We start from the raw sequence: 10,892 nt of genomic DNA, 5'->3' as shown, positions 1-10,892 counted from the left end.
TTGCTAGGCCATTTCACAGGAACAGTTAAGAGTCAACCACATTGCTGTGGGTCTGGTGTCACATATAGGCCAAACTAGATAAGGAGAGCAGATTTCTTTCTCAAAAGGACATCAGTGAACCAGATGGTTTTCTATCACAATCCAATAGTTTCATGGTCACCATTACTGAAACTAGCTTTTTATTCCAGATTTATTTAATTAACTGAATTTAAATTCCACAGCTGCCATGGTGGGATTTGAACTCACGTCTCCAGATTATTAATCCAAGCCTTTGGATTATTAGTCCTGTAATTTAACCACTATGCTGCCATTCCTTTAGGCAGCTTGCAGCAGGTTAGTTTGAGAGTAGGAATTTCTCTCCATTTGGAGCATTTAAGGCCATTCCTGGTGCAAACCCGGGTAACCGCCATGACCCCACCATGACCCCACCATGACCCCTCCAAACCAACATCTGCATGTGATGGGTGGGAAGGAGCATCCAGTGGCAGTCCCAGCCATTAGTTGTAGGAAAATTAAGGTTGTTGCGATAAGGCCGCGAGAGACGTCGGGAGGTGCGTTGGAGAGGCGTGAGTCCGGGGTCGGCGAGAGGCCTACAAAAGGCCGCGAGAGGCGTCGGGAGGTGCACCGGAGAGGCGCGTGTCCGGGGTCAGCGAGAGCCCTACAAAAGGCTGCAAGAGGCGTCACGAGGTGCGTTGGAGAGATGTGAGTCCGGGGTTGGCGAGAGGCCTACAAAAGGCCTCGAGAGGCGTCGCGAGGTGCGTCGCTGAGGCGTGAGTCCGTGGTCAGCGAGAGTCCTATAAAGGCCGCGAGAGGGGTCGCGAAGTGCGTCGGAGATACGTGAGTCCGGGGTCGGCGAGAGGCCGACAAAAGGCCACGAGAGGCGTCGGGAGGTGCGTCGCTGAGGCGTGAGTCCGTGGTCAGCGAGGGTCCTATAAAGGCAGCGAGAGGGGTCGCGAAGTGCGTCGGAGATACGTGAGTCCGGGGTCGGCGAGTGGCCTACAAAAGACCGCGAGAGGCGTCGGGAGGTGCGTCACTGAGGCGTGAGTCCAGGGTCGGCGAGAGGACTATAAAGGCCACGAGTTCAGCAGTCGCGAGATGCATCACTGAGGAGTGCTTGTGCAGCAACAGGGAGAAGGCAAAAAAGAAGTAGAAGGAAATAGAAAGGTGACGTCACAGCCAAGGGGGTAAGTGATTGGCTGGTGATTGGTAAGTAGTTTTTCTTTTTTATCTTCTATATCAAGGAGTAACTTTTAACATTGTTGTCATGGCAGGAGAGCTCAGACACGTGTTATGCTCCTGCTGTACTATGTGGGAAATCAGGGACGCCTCCGGTGTCCCTGACGACTACGTGTGCGGGAAGTGTATCCGCCTCCAGCTCCTGACAGACCGCGTGGCGGAATTGGAGCTGAAGGTGGATTCACTCTGGAGCATCCACGATGCTGAAAATGATGTGAATAGCATGTTTATTGAGTTGGTCTTGCCGCAGGTAAAGGGTCCACAGCCAGATAGGAAATGGAAGACCAACAGGAAGAGCAGTGCAAGGAAGGTAGTGCAGGGATCCCCTGTGGTCATCCCCCTGCAAAACAGATAGAAACATAGAAACATAGAAAATAGGTGCAGGAGCAGGCCATTCAGCCCTTCTAGCCTGCACCGCCATTCAATGAGTTCATGGCTGAACATGAAACTTCAGTACCCCCTTCCTGCTTTCTCGCCATAACCCTTGATCCCCCGAGTAGTAAGGACTTCATCTAACTCCCTTTTGAATAAATTTAGTGAATTGGCCTCAACTACTTTCTGTGGTAGAGAATTCCACAGGTTCACCACTCTCTGGGTGAAGACGTTTCTCCTCATCTCGGTCCTAAATGGCTTACCCCTTATCCTCAGACTGTGACCCCTGGTTCTGGACTTCCCCAACATTGGGAACATTCTTCCTGCATCTAACCTGTCTAAACCCGTCAGAATTTTAAACGTTTCTATGAGGTCCCCTCTCATTCTTCTGAACTCCAGTGAATACAAGCCCAGTTGATCCAGTCTTTCTTGATAGGTCAGTCCCGCCATCCCGGGAATCAGTCTGGTGAATCTTCGCTGCACTCCCTCAATAGCAAGAATGTCCATCCTCAAGTTAGGAGACCAAAACTGTACACAATACTCCAGGTGTGGCCTCACCAAGGCCCTGTACAACTGTAGCAACACTTCCCTGCCCCTGTATTCAAATCCCCTCGCTATGAAGGCCAACATGCCATTTGCTTTCTTAACCGCCTGCTGTACCTGCATGCTAACCTTCAATGACTGATGTACCATGACACCCAGGTCTCGTTGCACCTTCCCTTTTCCTAATCTGTCACCATTCAGATAATAGTCTGTCTCTCTGTTTTTACCACCAAAGTGGATAACCTCACATTTATCCACATTATACTTCATCTGTCATGCATTTGCCCACTCACCTAACCTATCCAAGTCACTCTGCAGCCTAATAGCATCCTCCTCGCAGCTCACACTGCCACCCAACTTAGTGTCATCCGCAAATTTGGAGATACTGCATTTAATCCCCTCGTCTAAATCATTAATGTACAATGTAAACAGCTGGGGCCCCAGCACAGAACCTTGCGGCACCCCACTAGTCACTGCCTGCCATTCTGAAAAGTACCCGTTTACTCCTACTCTTTGCTTCCTGTCTGACAACCAGTTCTTAATCCACGTCAGCACACTACCCCCAATCCCATGTGCTTTAACTTTGCACATTAATCTCTTGTGTGGGACCTTGTCGAAAGCCTTCTGAAAGTCCAAATATACCACATCAACTGGTTCTCCTTTGTCCACTTTACTGGAAACATCCTCAAAAAATTCCAGAAGGTTTGTCAAGCATGATTTCCCTTTCACAATTCCATGCTGACTTGGACCTATCATGTCACCATTTTCCAGATGCACTGCTATGACATCCTTAATAATTGATTCCATCATTTTACCCACTACTGAGATCAGGCTGACCGGTCTATAATTCCCTGTTTTCTCTCTCCCTCCATTTTTAAAAAGTGGGGTTACATTGGCTACCCTCCACTCCATAGGAACTGATCCAGAGTCAATGGAATGTTGGAAAATGACTGTCAATGCATCCGCTATTTCCAAGGCCACCTCCTTAAGTACTCTGGGATGCAGTCCATCAGGCCCTGGGGATTTATCGGCCTTCAATCCCATCAATTTCCCCAACACAATTTCCCGACTAATAAAGATTTCCTTCAGTTTCCCCTCCTTACTCGACCCTCTGACCCCTTTTATATCCGGAAGGTTGTTTGTATCCTCCTTAGTGAATACCGAACCAAAGTACTTGTTCAATTGGTCTGCCATTTCTTTGTTCCCCGTTATGACTTCCCCTGATTCTGACTGCAGGGGACCTACGTTTGTCTTTACTAACCTTTTTCTCTTTACATACCTATAGAAACTTTTGCAATCCACCTTAATGTTCCCTGCAAGCTTCTTCTCGTACTCCATTTTCCCTGCCCTAATCAAACCCTTTGTCCTCCTTTGCTGAGTTCTAAATTTCTCCCAGTCCCCAGGTTCGCTGCTATTTCTGGCCAATTTGTATGCCACTTCCTTGGCTTTAATACTATCCCTGATTTCCTGAGATAGCCACGGTTGAGCCACCTTCCCTTTTTTATTTTTACGCCAGACAGGAATGTACAATTGTTGTAATTCATCCATGCGGTCTCTAAATGTCTGCCATTGCCCATCCACAGTCAACCCCCTAAGTATCATTCGCCAATCTATCCTAGCCAATTCACGCCTCATACCTTCAAAGTTACCCTTCTTTAAGTTCACCGCTTTGAGTATTGTTGAGGGGGATGACTCATCAGGGGGGAGCAGCAGCAGCCAAGTTCATGGCACCGTGGCTGGCTCTGCTGTACAGGAGGGCAGGAAAAAGAGTGGGAGAGCTATAGTGATAGGGGATTCAATTGTAAGGGGAATAGATAGGCATTTCTGCGGCCGCAACCGAGACTCCAGGATGGTATGTTGCCTCCCTGGTGCAAGGGTCAAGGATGTCTCGCAGCGGGTGCAGGACATTCTAAAAAGGGAGGGAGAACAGCCAGTTGTCGTGGTGCACATTGGTACCAACGATATAGGTAAAAAATGGGATGAGGTCCTACGAGACGAATTTAAGGAGCTAGGAGCTAAATTAAAAAGTAGGACCTGAAAAGTAGTAATCTCAGGATTGCTACCAGTGCCACGTGCTAGTCAGAGTAGGAATCGCAGGATAGCTCAGATGAATACATGGCTTGAGCAGTGGTGCAGCAGGGAGGGATTCAAATTCCTGGGGCATTGGAACCAGTTCTGGGGAAGGTGGGACCAGTACAAACCAGACGGTCTGCACCTGGGCAGGACCGGAATCAATGTCTTAGAAGGAGTGTTTGCTAGTGCTGTTGGGGAGGAGTTAAACGAATATAGCAGGGGGATGGGAACCAATGCAGGGAGACAGAGGGAAAAAAAATGGAGAAAGAAGCAAAAGACAGAAAGGAGATGAGTAAAAGTGGAGGGCAGAGAAACCCAAGGCAAAAAACAAAAAGGGCCACTTTACAGCAAAATTCTAAAGGGTCAAATTGTGTTAATTAGGCAAGCCTGAAGGAGTATTCGGAATAAGGTGGACGAATTAACTGTGCAGATAGCAGTTAACGGATATGACGTGGTTGGCATCACGGAGACATGGCTCCCGGGTGACCAAGGCTGGGAACTCAACATCCAAGGGTATTCAACATTTAGGAAGGATAGACAGAAAGGAAAAGGAGGTGGGGTGGCGTTGCTGGTTAAAGAGGAAATTAATGCAATTGTAAGGAAAGACATTAGCTTGGATGATGTGGAATCGGTATGGGTGGAGCTACGGAATACCAAAGTACAGTAAATGCTAGTGGGAGTTGTGTACAGACCTCCAAACAGTAGTAGTGATGTTGGGGAGGGCATCAAACAGGAAATTAGGGGTGCATGCAATAAAGGTGCAGCAGTTATCATGGGTGACTTTAATATGCATATAGATTGGGCGAACCAAACTGGAAACAATACGTTGGAGGAGGATTTCCTGGCGTGCATAAGGGATGGTTTTCTAGACCAATATGTCGAGGAACCAACTAGGGGGGAAGCCATCTTAGACTGGGTGTTGTGTAATGAGAGAGGATTAATTAGCAATCTCGTTGTGCGAAGCCCCTTGGGGAAGAGTGACCATAATATGGTGGAATTCTACATTCGGGTGGAGAATGAAACAGTTAATTCATAGACCATGGAACACAGAACTTAAAGAAAGGTAGCTTTGAATATATGAGTCGTCAATTGGCTAGGATAGATTGGTGAATGATACTTAAATGGGTTGACAGTGGACGGGCAATGGCAGACATTTAGAGACCGCATGGATGAACTACACAATTGTACATCCCTGTCTGGCGTAAAAATAAAAAAGAGAAGGTGGCTCAACCGTGAATATCAAAGGAAATCAGAGATCATATTAAAGTCAAGGAAGTGGCATACAAATTGTCCAGGAATAGCAGCGAACCCGGGGACTGCAAGAAATTTAGAACTCAGCAGAGGAGGACAAAGGTTTTGATTAGGGAAAATAGAGTACGAGAGGAAGTTTGCAGGGAACATTAAAATGGACTGCAAAAGCTTCTGTAGATATGTAACGAGAAAAAGGTTAGTAAAAACAAACGTAGGTCCCCTGCAGTCAGAATCAGAGGAAGTCATAACTGAGAACAAAGAAATGGCAGACCAATTGAACAAGTACTTTGGTTCGGTATTCACTAAGGAGGACACAAACAACCTTCCGGATATAAAAGGGGTCAGACGGTCTAGTAAGAAGGAGGAACTGAGGGAAATCCTTATTAGTCGGGAAATTGTGTTGGGGAAATTGATGGGATTGAAAGCCGATAAATCCCCAGGGCCTGATGGTCTGTATCCCAGAGTACTTAAAGAGGTGGCCTTGGAAATAGCGGATGCATCGACAGTCATTTTCCAACATTCCATAGAATCTGGATCAGTACCTATGGAATGGAGGGTAGCCAATGTAACCCCACTTTTTAAAAAAGGAGGGAGAGAGAAAACAGGGAATTATAGACCGATCCGCCTGACATCGGTAGTGGGTAAAATGAATGAATTAATTATTAAGGATATCATAGCAGCGCATTTGGAAAGAGGTGACACGATAGGTCCAAGTCAGCATGGATTTGTGAAAGGGAAATCATGCTTGACAAATCTTCTGGAATTTTTTGTGGATGTTTCCTGTAGAGTGGACAAGGGGAGAACCAGTTGATGTGGTGTATTTGGGCTTTCAGAAGGCTTTCGACAAGGTCCCACACAAGAGATTAATGTGCACAGTTAAAGCACATGGGATTGGGGGTAGTGTGCTGACATGGATTGAGAACTGGTTGTCAGACAGGAAGCAAAGAGTAGGAGTAAACGGGTACTTTTCAGAATGGCAGGCAGTGACTAGTGGGGTACCGCAAGGTTCTGTGCTGGGGCCCCAGCTGTTTACACTGTACATTAATGATTTAGATGAGGGGATTAAATGTAGTATCTCCAAATTTGCGGATGACACTAAGTTGGGTGGCAGTGTGAGCTGCGAGGAGGATGCTATGAGGCTGCAGAGTGACTTAGATAGGTTCGGTGAGTGGGCAAATGCATGGCAGATGAAGTATAATGTGGATAAATGTGAGGTTATCCACTTTGGTGGTAAAAACAGAGAGACAGACTATTATCTGAATGGTGACAGATTAGGAAAAGGGGAGGTGCAATGAGACCTGGTTGTCATGGTACATCAGTCATTGAAGGTTGGCATGCAGGTACAGCAGGCGGTTAAGAAAGCAAATGGCATGTTGGCCTTTATAGCGAGGGGATTTGAGTGCAGTGGCAGTGAGGTGTTACTACAGTTGTACCGGGCCTTGGTGAGGCCACAGCTGGAATATTGTGTACAGTTTTGGTCTCCTAACTTGAGGAAGAACATTCTTGCTGTTGAGGGAGTGCAGCGAAGGTTCGCCAGACTGATTCCCGGGATGGCGGGACTGACATATCAAGAAAGACTGGATCAACTGGGCTTGTATTCACTGGAGTTCTGAAGAATGAGAGGGGATCTCATAGAAACGCTTAAAATTCTGATGGGTTTAGATGCAGGAAGAATATTCCCAATGTTTGGGAAGTCCAGAACCAGGGGTCATAGTCTCAGGATAAGTGGTAAGCCATTTAGGACCGAGATGAAGAGAAACTTCTTCACCCAGGGAGTGGTGAACCTGTGGAAATCTCTACCACAGGAAGTTGTCGAGGCCAATTCACTGAATATATTCAAAAAGGAGTTAGATGTAGTCCTTACTACTAGGGGGATCAAGGGGTATGGCGAGAAAGCAGGAATGGGGTACTGAAGTTTCATGTTCAGCCATGAACTCATTGAATGGCAGTGCAGGCTCAAGGGGCCGAATGGCCTACTCCTGCACCTATTTTCTATGTTTCTATGTAAGGCCTCACTTCCCAATTGCACCCTCTTTCCACCGCTATCTTGCCCAATTGCAGTTGGGATATGAGAGGTAAATTCACCCGTATGAATCAACCACATAGCGAGGACTAGAGTTACTTGTTGGCTGAACTGGATAAGAAGGTTGTCGGTCCCCTTCTATGAAAGACATTCGTTGGGATTTTATAACAATCCCAAAAGCTGCCGTGGTCATCTTTTCCAAATGACCAGAATTATTAAATTCTATTTCACAACTTGCCTTTGTTGGATATTGAACTCCTGACCCCTCAATTGCCAATCCAGTAAAATTACCACTATAGTGCCATTCCTAATTTTGCTTTATATTATGCACAAATGGACACACTGGGTTTAAGGTGAAGGGTATGGGCCCCCCTTCTTTAGCAATTGAAAACACAAACGCACAATCTTTTTCCACAAATTCGATTGCAACTAAAAATATGGAATAAGTCTGTGTTTTATTTATTTAAATTAAGATTGAAAATGTGTCAAACTACCATTTGATGCTTTGTGTCGGCAACAGTAAGCTTTCAGATTGAAGGTTACATTTTTTAACGTACTAAAAAGTTGCGCAAACACAAAGTTTACCCATTGTGTTCATCGGTAGTTTAGTGAAAATGCAAAATGCACCTGAAAAAACTGGCAGGTGCAAGCTCAGAAACTGAATGACTTCTCCTGTGAAAGGCCTTAATTTGGGAGAATAAAATACTTTTAGAAACATTACCCCAGCACTAGTTCATATCAATTCTCATCTGAAAGCATCGCTAACCAGATTCCCATCGTTTAAGTACCAATAACTCAGTCATACTTCAACAACTGGTCTCTGTGGTATTCACAGGCCATTAGTGAACTATTCACAGATGAAATAATTGAATTGTCAACAGCCTACACTGCAAACAAACTACAATCAGGGATGTCGAACCCAGAGGAAAAATTCACGGAGTAAATACTCAACATTTTCAATTTCAGTCGGCAACTGCAAGTTGATGTTAAATTTCGAATGAGAGGCACGAAAGAATTTTGTATGTGTTGCAGATCTTCCAACTGGAAGCCAATGAGAAAACGAAAACAGCTTTCGGCATGCATGGTTGATTGAACAGTGACAGTCCTTTGTAGTCAAAGGTGACAACCATTGCTGGAAGGAGCGTCAGTCGTCATTCGTGCCCTGATGATCGTTGCTACTTTCGTATAACAAGAAAAGCTTATAATGGGATGTCTAGTTTTTCTATCCATTTGATGGACTCCAGAGATGCCGAGTGGAGAAATGAGATGCTTCTCGCAACAGATCTCAGTGGGCAGGTTGATGTGATGTGTTCCGTGGTCTGAGACGCATGGCCATAGTTGTAATTCGAGTTGTCCCTCATCTTTCACGTGTGCAGCAGGTGGCTGCATTGTCTGTGCCCTGTGCAGATTGCATTGAGCGCCTTCTATTGTCTTCGAGGGAGGACAAAGCCAGGGCCCTCTGCTGTTGGGTCAGTGATGAGGAATTGGTTCTTTCAACTATTGGTGGCCGTGCCTTTTGTTGCCTAGGCCCTATGCTCTGGAACTCCCTCCCTAAACCTCTCCGACTCTCTACCTCTCTTTCCTCCTTCAAGACGGCCCTTAAAACCTATCTCTTTGACCGAGCTTATTTCTACTTACCCAGCTCGGTGTCCAAATTTTTAAAATCTCATAACACACCTGTGAAGCGCATTCAGAAGTTTCACTATGTTATCAGTGATCAGGAAGGCCACAGGTATCTTGACCTTTATTACAAAGGGGATGGAGTATAAAAGCAGGGAAGTCTTACTACAGCTACATAAGGTATTGGTGAGGCCACACCTGGAATACTGCGTGCAGTTTTGGTTTCCATATTTACGAAAGGATATACTTGCTTTGGAGACAGTTCAGAGAAGGTTCACTAGGTTGATTCCAGGGATGAGGGGGTTGACCTAAGAGGAAAGGTTGAATAGGTTGGGCCTCTACTCATTGGAGTTCAGAAGAATGAGAGGTGATCTTATCGAAACGTATAAGATTATGAGGGGGGCTTGACAAGGTGGATGCAGAGAGGATGTTTCCACTGATGGGGGAGACGAGAACTCGAGGGCACGATTTTAGAATAAGGGACCGCCCAGTTAAAACAGAGATGAGGAGAAATTTCTTCTCCCAGAGGTTTGTAAATCTGTGGAATTTGCTGCGTCAGAGAGCTGTGGAAGCTGGGACATTGAATAAATTTAAGACGGAAACGTTAAAGGGATAAGGGGTTATCCTTTGGTTCGGTCTTCACTAAGGAAGACACGAATAACCTCCCGAAAATACTAGGGGATCGAGGGTCTAGTGAGAAGGAGGAAATGAGGGAACTGAGGGATATCCTTATTTGTCAGGAAATGGTGTTAGGGAAATTGATGGGATTGAAGGCCGATAAATTGCCAGGGCGTCATAGGTTGCATCCCAGAGTACTTAAGGAAATGGCCCGAGAAATAGTAGATTCATTGGTGGTCATTTTCCAACATTCCATAGACTCTGGATCAGTTCCTATGGATTGGAAGGCAGCTAATGTAACACCACTTTTTAAAAAAGGAGGGAGAGAGAAATTATAGACTAATTAGCCGGACATCGGTAGTGGGGAAAATGCTGGAATCAATTATTAAAGAAGTAATAGCAGTGCATTTGGAAAGCAGTGATCGGATCGGTCCAAGCCAGCATGGATTTATGAAAGGGAAATCATGCTTGACAAATCTTCTAGAATTTTTTGAGGATGTAGTAGAGTGGATAAGGGAGAACCAGTGGATGTGATATATTTGGACTTTAAAAAGGCTTTTGACAAGGTCCCACACAAGAGATTAGTGTGCAAAATTCAGGCACGTGGTATTGGGGGTAATGTATTGACGTGGATAGAGAACAGGTTGGCAAAGAGTGGAATAAACTGGTCCTTCTCAGAATGACAGGCAGAGACTAGTGGGGTACCGCAAGTTTTAGTGCTGGGACCCCAGCTATTTACAATATATATTAATGATTTAGATGGAGGAATTGAATGTATTATCTCCAAGTTTGCAGATGACACTTAGCTGGGTGGCAGTGTGAGCTGTGAGGAGGATGCTAAGAGGCTGCAGGGTGACTTGGACAGGTTAGGTGAGTGGGCAAATGCATGGCAGATGCAGTATAATGTGGATAAATGTGAGGTTATCCACTTTGGTGGCAAAAACAGGAAGGCAGATTATTAACTGAATGGTGACAGATTAGTAAAAGGGGAGGAGACCTGGTGTCATGGTACATCAGTCATTGAAAGTAGGCATGCAGGCACAGCAGGCAGTAAAGAAAGCAAATGGCATGTTGGCCTTCATAGCGAGAGGATTTGAGTATAGGAGCAGGGAGGTCTTATTGCAGTTGTACAGGGCCTTAGTGAGACCACACCTTG

This window comes from Pristiophorus japonicus, chromosome 3 (assembly GCF_044704955.1).
Source record: "Pristiophorus japonicus isolate sPriJap1 chromosome 3, sPriJap1.hap1, whole genome shotgun sequence".
Lineage (NCBI taxonomy): Eukaryota > Metazoa > Chordata > Chondrichthyes > Pristiophoridae > Pristiophorus > Pristiophorus japonicus.
Note: the sequence above shows the minus strand (reverse complement) of the source record.